This window comes from Herpailurus yagouaroundi, unplaced genomic scaffold, assembly GCF_014898765.1.
Source record: "Herpailurus yagouaroundi ecotype Mexico unplaced genomic scaffold, PumYag 60865, whole genome shotgun sequence".
NCBI lineage: Eukaryota > Metazoa > Chordata > Mammalia > Carnivora > Felidae > Herpailurus > Herpailurus yagouaroundi.
Genome location: NW_024415541.1, coordinates 6,494 through 15,904, shown reverse-complemented (window position 1 = coordinate 15,904; position 9,411 = coordinate 6,494). Strand labels below are relative to the sequence as shown.

The following is a 9,411-nucleotide window of genomic DNA, read 5'->3' as shown; positions in this document are numbered from 1 at the left end:
TTTCTCCCCTCAGAAAGTCCCCCTTAAAATTTCTTGCAGGGTTGGTTTAGTGGTCACAAAGTCTTTAATTTTTGTTTTTCTGGGAAACTTTTATCTCTCCCTCTATTTTGAATGACAACCTTGCTGGATAAAGAATTCTTGGCTGCATATTTTTCTGCTTCAGCACACTGAATATATCCCGCCACTCATTTCTGGTCTGCCAAGTTTCTGTGGATAGGTCTGCTGTAAGCCTGATCTGTCTTCCCTTGTATGTTAGGGAGTTTTTTTCCCTTGCTGCTTTCATGATTCTCTCCTTGCCTGAGAATTTTGTGAATCTGACTATGATATGCCATGTTGAAGGTCGGTTTTTGTTGAATCTCATGTGGGTCCTCTGTGCTTTCTGGATTTTGATATGTGTGTCTTTCCCTAGGTTAGGAATGTTTTCTGTTATGATTTGCTCACATAACCCTTCTACCCGTATTTCTCCTTCTCTTCTGAGACCCTTATGATTCTGATGTTGTTCCTTTTTAATGAGTCACTGCTTTCTCTAATTCTTAAAACGTGGTATTTTGCCTTAATCTCTTTTTTTTTTTGCTTCATTATTCTCCATAACGTTGTCTTCTGTATCGATGATTGATTCTCTGTTCTGCCTCATCCATCCTTGCCACTGCTGCATCCATTTGTGATTGCAGCTCAGTTATAGCATTTTTAATTTCATTCTGGCTATTTTTTACTTCTTTTATCCCTGCAAAAAGGGATTCTAATCCATTTTCGACTCCAGCTAGTATTCTTATTATCATGATTCTAAATTCTGGTTCAGACATCTTGCTTGTGTCTGTGTTGGTTAAATCCCTGGCTGTCTATTCTTCATTCTGTTTCTTCCTGGGTGAATTCCTTTGTTTTGTCAATTTGAAGGGAGAAAATTAATTAATGAGGTAGAAAAATTGAAATTAAAAAAATTAAAATTAAAAAAATATTAAAATTAAAAATTAAACACACACACACAAAAGTCGAATAGATGATGGTAGATCCTAGGTTTGTTTTGGTCTGGGTGTTGAACGTGGTTTGACAGATTAGAGAAAAAAATGGGTGGGGGAGAAAAAAAAAAGAAATCATTTGAGAATTTGAAAAAATGAATACACTGAAGTAGACTAAAATGAGATAATGGGGGTAAAATAGATTTTGACAAATATACATAAAAGTAAAGAATATAGTAGAAAAAAATTAAAGAACAATATTTTTGATAAAAATTAGAAATAAATATGAATTTTTTTGCTTTCTGTACTTAAGACAAAAGAAAAGAAATGAAAAAGGAAAAAATAAAAAAAAGAAATCGTTTGAAAATTTGAAAAGTGAATACACTGTCATAAACTAAAATAAAATGGTGGAAATAAAATAGAATTTGAAAAAGTTTACATAAAAACAAAAAATTTAGTAATAAAAATTAATTAAAAATATTTTTAATAGAAATTGAAAGTAAAAATGAATTTTTTCTCTTTCTGCATTCATGAAAAAGAAATGCAATGGAAAAGAGAAAGAAAAGAAAAAGAAAGAAAGAAAAATGAAGTTGTTTGAAAATTTGAAAAGGTGAATACACTTTAGTAGACTAAAATAAAATGATGGAAGTAAAGTAGAATTTGAAAAAGAAATTACACAACAGTAAAAAATATAGTAACAAAAATTAAAGACAGATATTTTTAATAAAAATTGAAAGTGAAAATAAATTTTTTCTCTTTCTGTATTCAAGAAAAAGAAAAGAATTGTAAAAGAGAAAAAGAAAAAAGTTAAAAAAAGAAAGATAATGGAATAGATGAACCTGCTAACAGATTGAAGTAGGACTGAAATTGTTTCATTTTCTCCTAGAAGTCAATCTATGTAGCTCTTTCTAGTCCATAAATTAAGCTGGTGGTGAGAATTGTGTTCTGAAGTGCAAGTTGGCGCAGTTGGGAGGTGCTCAGTGTAACAGCTTTGCTCTCCACTAGATGATGCTGCTTGCCTAATGGGGTGGATTGTTTTGGAGCTAGTAGGTGCATATGCACATTCACGAAAGCGGTGAAAATGGCGCCACCCAGCTACCCAGTCTGTTCTCCCAGATCAGCAATTGTTCACCCGTCCTCTGTCTTTAGCTCTTGTCCACTCCCTGCCTTTTCACTCTCCGTGACCAGGCCCCAGGTAGCACCTCTCTCCCAGGCCCCAGGCAGCACCTCTTTCCAAGTTTTGTGTCAGATATGGCCGTTTTCCCTGGCTCCTTACTTCTGAAGGTCTGCGGGTTTGACACGTTCCACACCTCTGCAGGAGGGTCTCACTGAACAATGGCCAAATTAGCAATGGCTGAATGTCATCTGCACCCAGGAATTCCCGCTGGACCCTGCTGCTGGGTGCCTTAAGACTGTAGCCAGGTGCCAGCCCACCACAGAAAAAATTCACGAGACAGTGTAGCAGCAGCGTTTCAAGGATTATGGAAAATAACAACACACATCTGGCACTAGGCTTGACCCTTAAAGACCTTGCCCCAGCCCCAGCGAATGTGGCTGCCTTTTGGGGTCTGCTGGGTCCAGGTGGCTTCAACAGTCTCTACCAAATGTTCTTCCATCAGTGGAACCTCTTTTTCCCATGTGGCCTAAGAACCTCATGGGCCCCACTCTGTTCCTGGGGATTCGCCCTTCCCACTAGAGTACCTCCAGGTATTGAGCTGTGGAGTTGCAGACTTTGCACTCCCCTTGTTTACAGACTTAATGGAATTTAAACCCTTTCCTTTCTCTTTTCTTCTTTCTCCCTTTTTACTTTAGTCACTGTGGCTGTTTCCAATTTTCCACTTTCTCTCCATCTGCTTTTGGGGAGGGGTGCTTTTCCCATATTCTCTCCCCTCCCCAGTCTCCGTCCTCTCTCTGTCCACAGAAGTGGTTCCCTACCTTTCGTAGCTTCTTGTTCCCCAAGTTCAGCTCTCCTATGGGCATACTCTTTAGACCAATATTGTTCATAGAACATTCTATGATGATGGAAATATTCTGTAATGCACTATCCAATATAGTAGCCATTAATAACATGTGGCTATTAAAAATTGAAATGCATCTAATGTGACTGAGGAACTGAATTTAAAATTTTATTTAATTTCAATTAATATATTATCCATAGATGGCTACCAGCTACTATATTAAATAGCAAACCACAAATTCTTGGTGGGTAAGTACAGCAATTTTTATGTGAGTCAAAATACCAGTTAATTATGTGCACTTTGAGATCATACATAGCTGAATTTGAATTATGATTTCACCATTTATTAGCTGGTAGCTTTAGGGAATTTACTTAACTTCTATGGGTCTCAAAATTTTTGAAGTATAAAATGAGACTAATAGAATTAACCTTTTGAGGGAAAATTAAAATAATATTACTGGACAAATTTTACTTCTATTAAGATGGAGTAGACATGCCTTCCCTTAGTTTTCTACTAAGTACAGCCAAAAACCCTGAATATAATATATGAAACAAACATAAGAAGACTCTGAAAGATAGAAGACATATCAGCTAGTGAGCTGTGAACTCAAAGCATGACATTCTAGTGAGTTACCTTGGTTTTATTTCTGCTCTATTTCTTAGACTGGGTCCTGAAGAAACCAGCAACCCACAAACATCAAGAGACATAGATAAAAAATAAAGAACCTTATTTCTCTAGCCAAAAGACCAGGAAAGGGGCAGTCTAGCAAGATAGAAAATTTTTAGAGAATAACCACTCAATTCTAGACAGCTACTACAGAAACTGTGGGCCCACCTTCACCAACAAAGGTAGGCTTGCTAGGCTGTCATGAGGTGTCCCAATTCTCCCTGTCCCTTTTGTGGTGGTGTTAATTAATTTTTTTTAACTTTTATTTATTTTTGAGAGACAGAGACAGAGCATGAATGGGGGAGAAGCAGAGAGAGGGAGACACAGAATCAGAAACAGGCTCCAGGCTCTGAGCTGCCAGCACAGAGCCTGACATGGGGCTCGAACACACGAACCATGAGATCATGACCTGAGCCAAAGTTGGACGCTTTAACTGAATGAGCCACACAGGTGCCCCTGTGGTGGTGTTAATTAAGGCCAAGTAAAGTGCTAAGACTTTTAGTCTCAAATGGTGGGAACAAGCAACCCCCTCCATCCAGTGATGCCAGCAGAAACAATCTGGGAAGACTGTTCTACTTCAGTCTTGCAATACCAAGATACCCTTCTCCCTACCTCATTTGAGTAGCATCAGAAAAGGCCTCGTAGAATAAGGACTTTTATTACCTTGTAGGTATTAAGGCCACCACTCCTGGTGCCAGTGGAGGCCATGTGAGGAACATTAAGGAAACACTTCTATTCCTCCAAGCCAGTGAGGTATCAGTGGGAGCATAATGGGTATCTAGAGCACCCACCCTGTTCAGTAGGGACCAGAATAAGTTATGTACATAATGTAATACCTAGAGTAACCATTAAAAGCTACAGAAATGGATACACTCAAAAACATCATCAATAAATAAAAAGGGAATTTAAAGAAATGCTTAACCTACTGGAAGCCAAGAAAAAGCAAACAGAAAAATGAAAAGCAGAACAAACAGAAAGAAAAATAGATGGCAGAGTTAAGCTGTAAGATATTAATGATTATGTTAAAATAAATGGTCTAAATACACAAATTAAAAGACAGAAAATGGCACATTGGATTAAGAAACATAATCCAATTATATACTGTCTACAAGAAACTCACTACAAATGTAACAGTATAGGCAGGTTGAAAGCAAGAGGATGAAAAAAATTACAATGCAAACATTAATCAAGGAGATCAGGGTGAGTATATTAATATTAGATAAAGTAAACTTCAGAGCTAAGAAAATCACCAGTCATTATATAAAGTTGTCAATTCAAAAATATATAACAACCTTACATGTGTATGCATCAAAAAACCAAACAGAAATATATCTTAAACAAAAACTGATAGAATTGAAAGAAGATATAGATAATTCCACAATTTAATCAAAGACTTCAACACTTCCTCTCAACAAGTGACAGAACAACTGGACAGAAAATTCATAAGTATATAGAACTCAACAATAACACTAAACAAGCACATCTAATTGATATTTATAGAACACTTTATCCCCCCAAAGCAGATAACATTATTTTAAGGTTCTCATAGAAGATATACCAAGACAGATGATACTTGAGGCATAAAACAAACCTCAAAGATTTTAAAATGATTGAAATCATACAAAATGTGTTGTCTGACCACTATGGAATTAAACTAGAAATCAAGAACAGAAGGATAACAAGAAAATCCCAGAACACTTGGAAAACAGACAACAAACTTCTAAATAATCCATGGCTTAAAGAGGAACTAATAAAGGGAAAAAAAAACTTATTGAATGTAATAAAAATTAAAAATCACCATATTAAAATTTGTGGTACACCACTACAATAGTGCTGGGAGGGAAATTTATAATATTTAAGCAGACTTTAGAAAAGAAGAAACATTTCAAAGTAATAAGCCAAGGTTTTATCTCAAGGATCTAGAGAAAAAGAGCAAAATAATCCCAAAGGAAGCTAAAGGAAGAAAATAATAAAAATATGAAATCAATAAAATTGAAAATGGGAAAACAATAGAGAAAAAAGTGAAAGAGCTGATTCTTTTAAAAGACCAAAAACATTTACAACTTTCTAGCAAGACTTACAAAAAAGAAGAAATAAGATACAAATATCAGGAATTAAACAGAATATCACTAAAGACTCTGCAGACATCAAGAAGATAGTAAGGGAGCATAAGAACAACTATTCAAAAATAAACTTGGAAGTGCCTGGATGTCTCAGTCAAACCTCCCACTTCGGCTCATGTCATGATCTCACAGTTCGTGGCCTGGGTTTGAGCCCACAACGGGCTCTGTGCTGACAGCTTGGAGCCTAGAGCCTGCTTCTGATTCTCTCTCTCTCTTTCTGCCTCCAGCCTACTTGCACTCTCTCTCTCTCTCTCTCAAAAAACAAAGAAATATTTAAAAAATTAAAAAGTAAATTTGACAACTTACACAATCAATCCTTACACAATTGATCCTTACACACATTATCATGACTTAATATGAAATATGTAGTTTGAATAGCCACATAAATATTAAGGAAATTGAATTCATGAGTTAAAAACTCCCCCAAATGAAATCTTTAGGACTAGATGGTTTTAATAGAGAATCTCACAAAGGATTCATATCTAGGATATATAAAGAACTCTCAAATGCATCAGTTAAAAAAATAAAATGGACAAAAGACATGAAGACACAATTCACAAAATAGGACATACAGATGACAAGTAAGCACATGAAAAAATATTCAACTTATTAGCCACTAGGTAAATGCCGAAAACTATAATGAGCTATTACTATATACCTATCAGAATGGTTAAATATATACTATATAAAATATATAAACTATACACATAGTGACAACACCAAATGCTGACAAGGATGCAGAGAAACTGGATTGCTCATACATTAACAGTGAAATGTGGAATGGTTCAGCAACTCTGAAAAAACACTTGGTCAGTTTCTTAAAACAACAACAACAACAAAAACCCATTAAACTTGTGATGAGCATACAGCCCAGCAATTGTACTTAGACATTTATCTCAGAAAAAGGAAAGCATATGTTCCATTAAAAATTTGTATGTGGATATTTACAGCTCATTTATTTGTAATGGCTCCTAATTGGAAATAACACAAATGTCCCTCACAGGATGAATGGTTAAACTAATTGTGGTACAGTGATACCTTGGAATGCTACTTAGCAATAAAAAGAAATGGCATATTGATACAAGTAACAACCTAAATGAATCTCGAGAGAATTATACTTTGTGAAAAAAGCTGATGTCAAAACCTTACATAGTATATGATTCAATTTATATAACATTCTTGAAATTACAAAATTATAGATGGAGAACTGATTAATGATTACCAGAGATCAAGGGTGGGACTGAGGGTTAGGTAAGAGTGTGGGTGTGACTATAAAAGGACAAAATAAGGAATCCCTGTGGTGATGGAAATGTTTTGTATCTTGACCATATTAATCTCAATATCTTTGTTGTGGTATTATACAATAGTTTTGGTAGATGTTACCTGGGGAAAATGTGTAAAGCATACACACAAGAACTCTATTATTTCTTATAGGTACATGTGCATCTACAATCATCTAAAAATAAGTTAATTAAAACAAATACATGTGGAATGAGTACCATGACTAACAACCAGAAAATACTAATTGCTTGTCACAGTAACCAACTCAAGTCTGCATAGAGAACATAGTCAGTATTTACTACACAGAGAAGATAGTTGAATAGGTTTTTTATTCCCCAATAAAAAGCTTTACTTATGGTTGGTTCACAGCTTGAGCAAGGACTCCAGGGTAGTTAAAAAGCTTCATTTAAGGAGGACATTTAAAGAGAGGTTCAGGCAGAAGCCTTGACACCAGGGGGATGCAGAGGGGCTCCTCAAAGGCTGCTGGACTCCAGAAACTCTAGTTGCATTTGAGGGTGAGCCTTTTGAATAAGTACTTGTCCAGGTGAGCCTAGGGGCCAGCCATCCTGTTATTAGTAAGGTGGTTGCCATCTTCTTAAGGAGTTTTACCTCCTCATCTGGGAAGTGGCTCACCAGCAACTCACAGAGATCTGCGCAGGCAGAGGGATCTGTGTAGGCTGAACCCAGGGCATGCAGATACAAAAAGGCCTGGTTCAGGTTCTCCTCTAGGGCCACTCTGGTTTCCATGGCATCTAGGGTTTTACCCCGCTCCTTTAGGGATGACTGCTGCACGTCCTGGAAAAGGGTATAGCCACTGTGCTGGTTTTGAAACTTCAGAAACATTGGACCAACTCCTAGAAGTGGCTGCTGAAAAAGTGGCCTTCACTCTCCAGAGCTATATCTTCAGGGTGAAAATAGAAGCCCAGAGATAGATAGGTGTCATAGGCCTGCAGATGGAAGTTGACTGGGCCATTGACTGGTGGCCTCCATCCACTTCGTGGAATAATTCTGATAAACCTGGGAGCTCATGGTTGGTCAGCAATAAGGATCTCATCAAAAAATGGTATTTGTTGGTCCTGAAGGTAGGGGATGGCTGAGAAGATGGTCCTGGAGGTTGGAAGAAGGTGGAGGGTGATTGGAGGCTTGAAGAAGGGCTGTCCTCCTAGGTCTTGCTCTTTACAAACACTGTTGAAGCAAGAGACAGATTCACATAGTGCCAGGAGCATCCCAGATAGTTTTTAATTGAAAGTCAGTCACTTCTTTAGGACAGAAGAAAATTAGAAGTTGTATATGTTGCCCTATGGTTACTGACAAGCCCGTTTTTTTGGTAGGGAGAAAGAAGATCTGAAATAGGAAAAAGGTACTCTGGGTAAGGTGGAGAGGAACAAAGTGAAGGAAAGTTATTGGGGAGAATGATAATAGAGACAAAGATGGAAACATGTAAACATGTTACTGTTGTTCTTCATATAGCTAGACAGAAAGAACAAGATTGATGGACCCCAAAGGTGCTTGGTGAAAAGATGGCAAAAGAGGTGAAACTCCAAACACAATCTCTGCAACTGATGGGCCCCAAACAGACAGGGTCAGGACTGGAATGACAGCTTCCCTTGTTCCTTGCCCGCAGTCTCAGACTGAGAGGGAAAAGCAGATATGATCCCCCTCACCAATTACATAGGACATTCTTCTTCTAGTCAGCTCCCATCCTGCTTTTCCACCCCAACAGCCTCTCATTAGACCTTCCTCTTTTGCCACCAGAAAGCTTACCCACTAATCTGCCTGCCTTTGATTTGAGTCTCTGCCAAACACAGATGGTGGTGGATGACCACTGATTCTTTTGCTGTCAATAAGTAATTCCTGTTCTTATGTTGGTAATCTTTGTTTATCACTACAGAGGTTATTAGTTTGTGGAACAAATGAAAACACTTAGAATAAAAAAAAGATGGAAGAGAGAATGAAAAAGAAAGGATAGAGAGGAAAGGGGGAAGAATGGAAATGATGGAGAGAGGAAAGTGGGAGTAATCTATTAGGAAGTCTTTCACAGTGTGAATAAACATCAGGTTAGTTGGTGGGAAATGAGTGACAGCATTGTAAGAAGCACAACTATTGTACTGGAATGTAAGTTTGGAGATTCTTAGAGATTTATTCTGTTGAATTAATGACCTGCAATGACTAGGGCAAATGCCTTTTGGAGAGGTAACATGTTGTTCATCTTAATTATTAGAACTCTTGTATAAAGTCATTTATCAGTCACTTAGAGGATATAGATGGAAGAGGGCAAAGCGTGAATAAATTAGGAAGGAGGGAGTAATTAAAAATTCATAACGTGTGTCTCTTCCTAAATTGAGAGCACCTGGCAACAGTAGTCCTTGACTATATTAATGTAAATGTTTGCAGACGAGGGTGATGTGAGAGATGGTGACTACTGGA

At 37.2% G+C, this 9,411-nt stretch overlaps 1 pseudogene; it reads right to left on the bottom strand.

Moving 5' to 3' along the window:
* Nucleotides 1-7,483: 7,483 nt before the first annotated feature.
* Nucleotides 7,484-8,013, bottom strand: LOC121024191 (ferritin light chain-like; annotated as a pseudogene).
* Nucleotides 8,014-9,411: the final 1,398 nt, after the last annotated feature.